General features: G+C 31.9%; 1 protein-coding gene across 2 annotated transcripts in view; it reads right to left on the minus strand.

Moving 5' to 3' along the window:
- LOC132752760 (high-affinity choline transporter 1-like) overlaps positions 1 to 5,266 on the minus strand; it is a 37,843-nt gene extending 32,577 nt beyond the window's left edge. The window contains exon 1 of one of the 2 annotated variants that reach the window (XM_060743144.1): positions 5,029 to 5,266. The gene's annotated coding sequence lies outside the window, so the exon portion shown is untranslated. Of the gene's footprint in view, positions 1 to 4,767; positions 4,954 to 5,028 lie in introns of those variants that run through there. The other variant, XM_060743145.1, reaches the window with a different exon arrangement.
- Positions 5,267 to 13,307: the final 8,041 nt, after the last annotated feature.

The raw sequence follows: 13,307 nt of genomic DNA on the forward strand, positions 1-13,307 counted from the left end.
AGTCTCAAAAAAATCATTTGCTGAATAGTTATTCTAGTTTTTTTCTAACATGTGCATAGTTTGAAAAGGACAGCTGTTGTCTGTACTATTTGTAATGAAGAGACACGGTCTCAACCTCCGGTCTCCTGAGTCAACCGCAGCGACAAAAGACTGAATAGAGTAGATTGTTTACTTGCCTTGAATAAATTTGTGCACTAAATTTATAGTGGGGGATTTGTCACATGAAAACCAACATGTACAGAAAATAACTGGGGCGCCAGATGAAAACATGAAAACAAATCAACCCACAAAGTGGTTGTGTTGATTGGTGCGATTTTCATGTTTTTGCCCGGTGCCCTTATGCAAAAACAAATCCAGCCTTCATAAAAATTTCTTCTTATGTTGTCACGGGTTAATGATTTGGGTCAAGCTAAAATTTTTCTCATCCTTACTGATATAAGCATTTAAAATTTCCTATGCTCGTAACATAAAAAATTCACGGAACCAAATGGGATTTGGGGAAAAAAAATTAGTTTTTTTGGGGGGTTTAGAACGTTTCATTATTAAAGAAAAAATTGTAGCAGGAGGGATAGTCATTTTGGTTTCTGAAAGCCCAGGGTTTGAGCAGGGTCAGGCATTTCAGTCGGGTTTAAAAGGGTTTTTTCAATTTGACACATTTTATTTTTAACAATTGCTTTTTTTTAAAATGGACAAAGGCAGTATTGCATTTTTAATCAAAAAGGGGGCATTTGATACAGTTAAACACTATCCGGGCAATAAGAATTTTTTTTCTTTTTTTATAAAATTTCAGGACTCAATTAATGACATCTTACATTGGTTTAAGTCTTATCTCTGATAGTTAAGCTGGTTGATGTGGCTGGGTACTTATTCTACTACTGCTCTGAGTTACCTATGCTGCCCCCGTGATGTTCATTTTAGGTCCTTTTTATGTCTAATAATGTCAATTACATGTCTTCAACCCTAAGCAATAAGCTTTTATTATAATGCACAGGCCGAGTATCAGGACCCTTGGATAAAAAATATGGCCAGATTGATAAAAAAACCTGTGTTTCATGCTTTAAAAAGTGTCAACCAACAAAATAAAATGTAAATAATGACCCCCTTTAAAAATATACTTCAAGTTGAAAGTATATTTTTTAAAGGGGGATCATTATTTACATTTTTGTTTTGGTTTTATAAACACAGTTTTTTTTTATCAATCTGGTCATCTGGTCTATTTTTTCTTTCCCATGTCCGGGATCTCGTGCGCAGTGGATTATATGCTGATGGACTCGAGGAATCCTTGTGTCTCATAAGAATTAAATCTGAAAGAAAATTCTTTTGGTAGGTAACGATGAGTCTTAAAGATGCTTAATTGAATAAATTGCCTTTGCATCTTGGAAACAGAGTCTATTCTTTTTTTTAAGTTTCAACTAACCTGGCCCTAGCTCCAGGCACAATGTAAGTACGCAATAAAGTACACAGCTGGTTTTTAAGTATTTAGGTGCAAATATGGATCAAATTCTTTTGGCGTCGCCCTTTGATGCTTGCATCAATCTTTTTTGTTATATCTATTGAAGGGTGTTTGAAGGATCAACAAGGCCAAAAGAGCGGGCGGAGGGACACTTCAAGTAAAATACAAGATAAAGTTTTGCGCTAAACAAATCATTCAGTGAAGTTCACAACTAACATTCTCTGTTTTTAAACAAGAATCTTTGCTTTTTCCATATTTTACCAGTCTTTTTTCTTTTCTTTTTCGATATTGATAAATATTTTAAAGTATATTCGAAAAATTACTTTTTTCAAACGGCTATGGGGACAACCGGGGGGTACAAACAATTTTTCGCTCCCTTGATTTCACAGCTGTGAAAACAGTTTGTATCAAAAATATAAATCCCACATTTAAATTTAGAAAACAAAAATACAATTGTTTCCCAAAAATTTTCAGTAATTTTTTGACACTGATGTGTGTCTAAGTCACTATAAATACCCCTTTAGTTCTTAGTAGCCGTTTTTTTCTTGGGGTTCAGGCAAAATACAGCATTTTTAATATATACCAAAAAATTTAACTTTAAGTCTTTTAAATATCCCAAAATCCTCACTTTATTAACTCCCTTGGGAGAATTGTAAAGCCCTTTACAACGTCACATGAATGATGAAAGTCACATGACGTAAAGTCAAAATTCAAAATTAAAACACCCTTTAAAAAAAACCTAACGCATTTTTTTTTTCGTTTTTTTAAAATTTTCGTACCTGGGCCTTATATTTTATAAAAAAATATAAAAGTTACAAAAAATGAAAAATAAAATTTAAAAAACAAAAAAAATAAAATAAAAATATTGAATTTAAATTTTGTGTGGGGAGAAGGTCATAACAATAGAACTTAATGACATTATTACAAAGTATGACTAGTACAAAGTATGTTTGTTTGTTTGTTTGTTTGGTTTGGTTTTACGTCACACCAACACGGTCAAGGTCATATGCGACTTTCCAGCTTTACCTGTGGAGGAAGACCTCAGTTCCCTGCTTTATGGTACCTGAGTGAGAACCACTGATAGTCCTTAAGCTAGCTGGATTGCAAAGTTTTGATGGTAAAATTGTACAAAACATTCATGATTTCTTAGCTTTTAATTTGGGAAGCATTTAACAGACAGTTTACTCTCTTATATACATGTATATAAACCCTTCCATTCCTAAAATTTGCATAATAATTAACCTGCATAATATAAGCAGCCAGTGCCTTGAAATCAGGACAGTACAATGTTATTTTTAGCAGTTTCAGTATCAAAAGAATTTAAATGTGTAAAATTATAAAACATACAGTTACATGATATACCCAAAGCAAATTAATGTTTTATAAATAACATTTTTTAAGGGCGAAATTTTCTAATGTCATTCAGGGGTCAAGGTCATGTTCCATTTTATAATGTAAAACAATTTCAACTAAGTTTAGTTTTATTTTTCCCTCTAATGCATGTCTCTAAAATGAGAATTCAAGTCCCATTAGCAACTCATTTGCATTTCAAAATAATGTGGCGTGAAAAAGGTCACATTTTAAAGTATTTTTTTTATTTTATACCATCCTGATGTGTTGAAGTTCATAGGCTGCTAAATTTAGAACCCGAATAACACATGTATACAGGGTGCATTGCTCTTTTTTCTGTACAGTGTTTTTGGATTATAGAGATATAAGAATTTTTTCCAGACATGTAATTATCTGTTTTGCCAATGAAAAGTAAAAATGTTTTGCCAGTGAAAAGTAAAAAAAAAGAAAAAAGATTCTGCCATTATTTCATTAATCATTCCATACTGGTGCAAAGACCTGCTAAAATTTAGGCAGTCTTTTAAGAATAAGGGTTATTTCAACATTTTTATGCAACTTGTACAAGTCATGCTATATGCGGATTTATTTAAATTAAATGTGCCTAGATGACTTACAGGCAAGAAATTAAATGCTTAATAATTTTATAGAAAATGTGTTTTTAAGTGCTTGCAGGTAAAAAATTTTGCTTTGTTTTGGGAAGTTACAATATAAAAATTATTGTAATATTACATAGCCAAAATTACAAAGTTAAATTGTTATAATTTTCAAGCATATTAATAATTGAGCTGTTTAAATAATGTAACCATAGCAACTGTGGAATATTATCACATGAAAATATATCATTGAAATTAATAAATTATGCTATCAAATGACAAATACTCAATGCCTTGATAACTAGAACATGTGGAACAATTTTTATTTTGCATATACTTCAATTCAAAAATTTCCTTTATCAGTACATAATTATTTATTTTTAATAGTGTCATCATCAGGCATGGGTTATGTAAAAACGTAATTGTACTGCACTGTAATGGGTTATATTTTCACAAGTAATGGCATATTATATGTAATACACATACATTAAAAAAACAAATACATATATACATGTATACATGTATAAACAGAGTTTATTTTTAGCTCACTCTTTTAAATAAAATGTATTTTTGTATTTTTGGAAGATTATAAAATACTGCTTATTTTTAAATATTATTAATCTAATTTATGATTTTCAAACTATTGTGGAAGCTGAATAATATTGTCATAAAAGAAATCCACATAAAATAATTTAGTAACCTGATTCATTTTTGCTATTTTGAAGAGATAATTGTAACTGCTTTCCTATGATAATAATCACTTTATACAGCTTCTAGTGTCAGTTTCATTTCACAGTTTTTAAACTGCTCAAATTCTGACCTTGAGAATGTCATTCCACCAAGAATATGAATTTTTTGTATCAAATATAACTGGAAGCAATCTGAATATATCAATAATGATTTTTTTGAATTTCATTTCCCTCCTAATCCGAGTTTATTAAATAAACATGTATAGACATTGTTTTTAAATGTCGCTTTTCATTGGACAATTGTGACGTTTATATGGATTTATATACGCCGCTGCAGTCAATTTATGAAGAAATCTCACTTTTTTCTCTAAAAAAGATGCTTGCTGTATTATGAATTTGTTAAAAATATTTCTGACAAGTTTTATGGCCGTATATACAAACAGTTGTTTGCATATAACCCTTGCCTAGTGGTTGGATCGGGTTATATTTCAAACAATCGTTTATATATGGCCATATAACCTGATAAAAATAATATAAAGAAAACCACCAAGAAATCTCAACTCTTAACAATTTAATCATATTTTCATCTTTAGTCCAGTACTGTGCATAAGTTTAATAATTTCATTGGCTATAAATTCATACATAAATTTAAATAAAGAATTTTGAGGGGAAAAAAACTTACAATATAAAATCATTCCTCGGGAAATTTTTTACACCATTCCCTTGATATTAAACACCAAGTGTTCATATTCCCAACTTTTAACAATCACATGTTTATTAGAAACTGTTTAACTTGGTTTACTTAAGCAATTTTTAGGTATTTAACTACCAATAACCATGTCTCTGATACTTAACAAATTGTTTCCGTTTCATTTCCTACCTTAAGAGAGTTATTTTATTTGCAGCTAATTCCAACAGACAAGATAGCGCAAAGAATAAATACCTTCAAGTGATTTTTGCGCCACAACACTATTTTCCCAGAATACTTTATTAATTCCCTAAGCACATCCTGTCTCAAGTTAGCTATAGACTGTGACAAAATAATCTGTGTAATAATCAAAGAAGCAGTCTAAAAATCTTGTAGACTGGTTCCAATACCTCTTTCCACAAATCTCCCAACACCATAATTGGAAGTTTTCCTTACACTTTTTCTTGATCCCAGTGGCAAATCCTTTTTATCCAATAAACTGTTACAATAACCGATTATGGATTCCAGTATGCAGAAATTTTTAAAGAACAACCAGTGCTTCCGTATATAGTCTAAAATATTCTCCTAATCAAACCTAATAAAAAGGCTTTTGACTTATTATTCTGTAATAAATACAGCAAGAATAAACATTTTATTTTCCTTTATTCCAATAAAAATGCTTATGAAACCTTAAAAACTATCCTAAAACTGTCTGTTTCTCTTTTTTTTAAGACTTTCATGAAATATATCCAGTACAGTATTTAAAAATTGGACACAAATTTCAACATGTATGTGATAATGTGAATGTTTTTAGAGCACAATATTATGATTTTATTAGTAAATGTGATATCCAAAAAAAGACTGTTGAAGCTAAGCTTTCTTAAATATTAGTACTCTGGTGGTAAACAATTAGTTTTATTAACACATACATTCTAAAGCAGTTGACCAATAACTGTTTGTTTAATAATGTTTGATAACTGTTTGTTCAGTATGATCAAGCCCAGCAATTTTACAAGTTACACCCAGAGAAGTTTGGAACCCTTAAACTGGCATTTATCTCCATGCAATTTGCACAGTAAGTATAGAGCTCACCAATTCCTTAAATAGAAGTTTGGAATTCTTATTGGCGAGAATTTACCACTTTGTAATTTCATTAAAGTATTAACATTTAAACCTTAAATTTACCTTATTTAATGTACCGTAGATAACTGTTTGCAGGTATCTTTAATATAAACAAAGTGTACAAATAACAACCTGAGTTAGTTGTTTGTTTCCTGTAATAGAATTAAACTAACAAGCCAATTAAATCAGACTTATCTCTCATTTCCTGCGGGATGTGCGGCTGGTTTGGGATCGGCTAGCTTAATATACTGGGGTCATGGGTTTGTTATTTTTCTGCTTCAAGCTCTGATAATGGTTGCTTGAACTGTAGATAGTACAATAAGAGTAATTATTTTCAACTAAAACAAGCAAAAAAAGGTTTTTGTACAGAAAATTTTATATCTTGATTCAGCAGATCATCATCCAAAGAGCAAGAAGAAAACTACATGTTTATGTATTTATCTTTCACAAGAAAGTTGAAGGATTTAAATCTCTGCGGAACTTATTGTATAAGCTAGTATGAATATCCCATATATGATGAATATGACATATTTATGCTATAATGTCTGCCAGCTTATAAGCATACAACAATAGAACAGCCTGGGCATTATGGTATGGTGAACATAAATGAAAGGTTGAACCTATCTTCAATGGGGAGGAGATTTCCTCACAAATTTTGACCTACATCATTGATCATGATCAAATAATGCCCTATTATGATCATGTAAACAGTAATTACGCAAATGGATCTTGTATCCATTAATATCAATATCAAGGGGCTATTATATCCCTGCTAGTATTGGCTTCATTATAACTTTAAAGGCCCATCATGAACTAGCAATGGCTTTAAATTACCTTAAATACCCATCATGAACTGAGCAAGGGCTGCTGAAAATTGACTTTATATTACTTTTAAGATCCATAATGAACACTAAGCTAAGGCTGCTACTAGAATTGGCTTCATTCACCATAAAGACCCATAATGAACTGAGTTACTCTCACCTGAAAGTTATACAAAACATATTAATGTTATAGATACATGTATATTAACAAATTTTGTATTTCAATTTTAATATTGCAATAGTCAGGTTTTCTTAAAATACACTGGCCTGAGTACCACATTACAATAATTATTATTATAACAATGCATTTTTTTTTCTGTTCCAATTTTGAATGTTCTTGGAACATTATGATGAAATGACTCATTTATGGTTGCCTGTTCAGTTTTTTTGCACTTCAAGCAACAACAAGACTGTAACATTATATGAAACGAAAAGCAACAATGGAAGTTTGATGTTGTATCTTACCAATGCCAAACCATAATGCAGCAAATGGCAACAATGTTGACGGCAACTGTTGCCATTAAACCTAAGGTTGCAGATATGCATTTCATTTTTCAGTCTTTATTGTCCTTAAAACTAAGCAGCAATAATGAATATTTTTATGGAACAGAATTAATGCATTTATTCTATCTTGCTTGATGACATTGGAACTTGCATTATGCTTAATTCCATCTTGCTTGATGACATTGGAACTTGCATTATGTTTGATTCCATCTTGCTTGATGACATTGGAACTTGCATTATGCTTAATTCTATCTTGCTACATGACATTAGAACTTGCATTATGCTTGATTCCATCTTGCTTTATGATATTTAAACTTTGCATTATGCTGGTTTCCATTTTTCGTTATTTCATTCAAACATTTCGTAGTCACCAATTCTTTCATTGAGTGATAACTAATAAAGTGGAACAAGCCATTTGGAATACTAAAATGTTAACGTCATATACCTTTATGCATAAGCTACCTTTCTTCATGCTCTATACAAACCATTTACGGTTTAGTTTTTTTGTATTACTTTTATGTATAAGTCATTTAAAATTAACTATTTAATGTTCCCTGATGGATTTTTTAAAATATGACTTATAGCTCGCATTGCGTGATTACTATTAGCTTTCGCTTATATCCATTATGCAGTGTTTATGCTTAATAAAGCTCGGTGTCTGAGGCTTTGTGGATAATGTTTGATCATCTTACATTATGATAAACAACTAAAACTATGTCTAGCGATTTGTGAACTGTTAAGGGGCGAGAACTCTGTTATCGATGTCAACGGAATTTTTTCCACGATTCGCCTATCATCGGAATTTTCCGTATAGATACTGCGTACATGTATATATAAATACATACTAAGCGTTTAATACATACATTGCAGTTGAAAGAATATAAATACAAGTAGTAAAGGATTATGCAATATAATTTTATATATGTATACAGTCTAATAGAAAAAAATATGCTCGTAAAAAGTGATGCAATGGGGCAGTTACACGTACAGTCAGTGGCGGATTCAGGCCCTGGCTTAAGGGCTGCACCTACCCCCAAATATACGTGGATTATATACGTGTCAGTTTTATGCAATAGTCTTCTTAGTGTACTCCCTTACCAAAACATATTATGCTGTTATCCAGTTGTCTAGCACCTGCCTAGGTACTGCGAAGGTCTTATCTAATGACTTGGACATTAAAAAGCAAAAATTATTGGCCTTTTAACTAAATAAATGTCTGAGTCACTAATAGTGGGGAATAGGTATGTAACGCATTAAAATATACATGTATAATAAGGAAAGAAGGAAGTTGTTTATTTTTGTGAACATGTGCATAGTCAATTACAAATGAGCCGCGTCACGACAAAACCAACATAATGGGTTTGCGACCAGCATGGATTCAGACCAGCCTGCGCGTCCGCGCAGTCTGATCAGGATCCAGGCTGTTCGCTACCAGTTTCTCTACTTGTAAAAGAGTTGGAAAGCGAACAGCATGGATCCTGATCAGACTGTGCGGACGCGCAGGCTGGTCTGGATCCATGTTGGTCGCAAACCCATTATATGTTGGTTTTGTCGTGACGCGGCTCAAATGTTGGGCATATGTGTGTCTGATTATAGATCAGACATCCCGCACACACCACCACATTCGCATACATTTGTGCTTAATGATATACTATGCACATCTTTCAGTAACATATTTTTATCACAGAAATTTATTGAAATCTATAAAATTCTTACTAATATGTTTTATTTAAATAAAAACACATACACATAATGTATAGGAATCTGCTTTCCTTATTACGGGTCAAGTAAAGTTGTGTCTGTCTTTAAAAGAAACTTCCATATATTTTTTTTGTAATAACACTATACATTTACGAATGTATATTCATACTGCCCACCTACAGTGTAAAGGATTGAAAGCACAATATTTGTGTGAAGCCAAATTATATTTATTTTATTTTACAGAAAAAAATCAAGTTTGTACTGTACTAAGTAGAGGTGTAACGGTTCATCGATGCATCGATAAATCGCGATCTGCCCTGTCCTCGATGAATGCATCGTAATGAATTTATAAATTCCAATATATCAGGATGCAATAGATATTTCACCACCCGATGCATCGATATAGCGGGAAAGTATCGCAATACACTAATAGTTATGGTATAATGAAAAATGCCTTTAATCCTTAAGTAAAAAGTAAAAATCCTAAAGTAATAAGTAATGTAAATTGTTGAAAGATCAAAACTTGAATATAAGCTATAATAACAAGTTGAAGAGTTTTTTTTTGTTATTGTAATAGTTTTATATTACATTCGTAATTATGCTGTGAACAAATGACCAAGTTTTTTATATAGATAAAGTCTGAAAGTCAATGTTGTGATATGTATTGCATCGAGACATAAGAATCGCAATATGCATCGCATTTTATCCAAGTATGCAATACATATCGTGAATCGCATCGTTTGGAAATGCAAGTATCGTGATATGTATCGTGACAAAAAAATGGCAATGCACAGCCCTAGTACTAAGTCCTGGCCATGAGTTACTAGATCGTTTAAGTCGTGGGAACGAGATATAACTGTGTCGTGCAGACGAAATAATTAAATCAGATTACACCATGATTTTCTAAACTTAGAAAATTTCTGTTTAAAGATTTACGTGCAACATTAATTTTTTGAAAATACTGAAGTGTTCACTTTGAACTTGATACATTTCTTAAGGATCATCAGGCCCATAAACCATACATTAATTTTGACTTAGTTATAGCCCTTTGTTGGGATAATTCTATGATAGAATTGGTCATTTTGTACGTACAACGGCCTGTTAACATTTGAGAGGGACTTAGTCCTGGTTTATTTTATTGGGTAGGGACATTGCCCGTGGACAGTAGATATCCTATAAGGATGTTTGAGGTCACGGGTCAGACAAACATGACACTTCATGTAAAATCATTGTCTGATGAATGATTTAGAAAGAATAAGCTGTAGTTTATATAACCTAAAAAGATCAGTAGATGACATCTAATATTTTTTAGGCAATTTGGTCAGAAATCAGGGTCACAATGACGCTAAATCTTTGACCAATCAATAACTTGTATGAATGGTACTTTTACAGACAGGAGAAGTAGGGGCATCCTTGCTAGGAAAATTCATATAAATAGTGTAATTTGATTGGTTATTTATCTCGTTTGCACGACTTAACTTTCTCGTGGCCACCACTAAACTTTCTCGTGGCCACGACATAGTAACTTGTTCCAACGACTTATTCCTCTCGTGGCCACGACTTAGTCATCTCGTTCCCACGACTTAATTATCTAGTGACCACGACTAATTAAAGTAACTCATGGCCACAATATAGTATCTCGTTCCCACGACTTAACTATCTCGTGGTCACGACTTAGTAACCCGTGGCCACGACATAGTATCTCGTGCGCATGAGATAAATAAAAACACACACATGTCACCTTTGTGCCACCGTAAGTTTGAGCATAGTATATCTTAAAATTCAATTTCACTATTGCTCATACGACTATCACACACGCTCAAAAAGAAATGTAAACAATTATATAAGAGGTGAGTTGCCACTTGTAGGATGAGTTATTAGAGAAATCTATAACATTTTTTTTCACATGCTGGCGGAATCTTCAAAAACACGCACTTTTCGTCTGTCGCATCGTGTTCTCTTGTTTTCCAGTAAATTTTCCCTTTACATGTCAGTCTCCAACTAACACTGTTCTGTATACGCCCCTGTATAAAGGGGACGTAACTTTGTTTTACTCCACGTGCCAAAATACGGGATCATCCGGAAAATAACGGGATGTACCGATAAAGCGACACCTGCTGTCATAATACGAACACAAATTATTGCAACTCGCATTATGCTTACTGCCAACTGCTTAGTGCGTACTGTCACATGCGACTATAATATCGCTATCGTTGTCATCTTCGTTGTCGATGCGCAGTGATCCTATATTGCATTATATTTGTAATCAGTGAATATATTGAAGCATATGAATGCTAAGACACATCAAATTCGCCAATTATTGATCAAAATTAATAATTTATTGTGACATAATGTCGACAATATAAGGCAAATTAAAGGTACTGACAGAAACTAACCATGTGACATATAGTTATATCAAGAACAAGCAAAGAATGTTATCTTAAACACCAAACATAATACGTTGATCTTTATAAAAGATGCAATTAAACATATCGCATATTAAAATATGTGAGTTTGATGGTTTAGTAGGGAACACATGAGGTTGAAATTACATGAAAGTGCATTCAGTAATAATAAGGCATGATTGAATTCAGCAAAACGCAGGTTTTCATTGTCATAAAGAAGTATAGAAGCAAGCATAATGTAAGTCCCAATATCATAAAGCAAGATGGAATAAATGCACTAATTCTGTTCCATATATTTTGACAATGCAGTCTAATATTAAACTGTACTACTGTATTCTTGCAATACAGTTCAGTATCAGTTAACAAAATGCATAATCTCCACAGGACGAGTAAAGCTGTAAAGTCAAAAATTATTCTTTACAGACTGTCTGTGTAGCTTAAAATCAAACAAAATACAAAAAAAACAACAAAAAACAAAACAAAAAAAAAATAGTACCTATCTAGCATGGGTACAGAAAATTAGATAAAAAACCCATATTATTTGCACACTTATCATTCATTTGACAATTTAAACAAGAATTATATAAAAGTTGCGTCACTGACTTGCATGCCTGCACCTATTATCAGCCCAGTTCTGTATCATTTATTTACCAATCTCAACCTCCAACTACATTACTCAAACAACTATAATAATTCAATAAATTGATCCTAATAAATACAGTCTACAGTTTCACAGGGCATCTGGCACTTTCCCATAATTTCTGTAAATAAAAAAACAAAACACACCCACTCTGTTATCATGATTATTTGTAGGAAACAGGTAGGTTTGTCACTTGAAAATGATAATTTATAAAAAGTCAATACATGTGTATACTGTTATCATTTGCATTCTGTTTTATGTCTTATTTATTAAAGATCCTGTAACACAATTTTTTTTATGGTTTTATATCATAAATATGATGCTCAAATTAGGTTTATCAATTTTGTAAGTTTCAAAAAGCATTATTTATAAAGATATTACCGAATTTAACATATCATGTAAATAAAGGGAGGTAATAAAAAAGTAATTTTGTATAAAGTTTAAGTCAAATTTTCATTAAGAAATGAATGCATATATTCTAATGATTACATACAATATGTACAAATATTTGAAGTACATATTTTACATATTCTTAGATGTTTGAAAATTGTTTTATAAGCAAAATTATATACAAATATATAATTTCACTTAAGTGTGGTATACAACCTCAATGACAACATACAGGATCTTTCAATGTTATTTATCAAAACACAAGAACCTAGCTCTGGTAAGTAATACTAACATGCTCAACTGAATGATGAGTAGCAGCATTAGCATATACTGGTATTTAGTGACTTATTTGCAAAAAAAAATATTTTGATTCTGCACTACTGACCTTGACCTCAAAGCAACATATATATTGATATAAAAGTTCCAGTCAGATCTAGTTAGGTTTTGTTTGAAAATCCATTATATCAGTTCTCTAAATTCAAAAAAAAAAGTTGGTAATTAAGAGAAATTTATACACATTCTCAGCCTTTTTTTTAAATTTCATTTTCCTAAAAGTCCTCAATTACGATTTGAAAAATGCTTTCATATCTCAGTTTATATATCCTGTTCCTTAATATGAGTCATCTCCCTTTTCTTCAAAACACCATTTGTTTTAAGTAAAATATTTTTATTCACTGATTGCTATAAATCACTTTTTACTTTATATAAGTCAAGTAAAGGCTTGACCTAACTTTTATGACTGCTGAATTTAAGCTCTTTGATAGCTTAAATATTTCAAATTGAATCTTCAAACTCAAGGGTAGTGTCATCATGTGACCTAAGAAGCCACATTTGATGCTTTGTTGTCTTTCTGTAAATGAGCCGTGTCATGACAATACCAACATAATGGTTTTGCGACCAGCATGGATCCAGACCAGCCTGTGCATCCGCGCAGTCTGATCAGGATCCATG

The sequence above is a fragment of the Ruditapes philippinarum genome, unplaced genomic scaffold (assembly GCF_026571515.1).
Source record: "Ruditapes philippinarum isolate M1 unplaced genomic scaffold, ASM2657151v2 ctg426_1_1_1_1, whole genome shotgun sequence".
Lineage (NCBI taxonomy): Eukaryota > Metazoa > Mollusca > Bivalvia > Venerida > Veneridae > Ruditapes > Ruditapes philippinarum.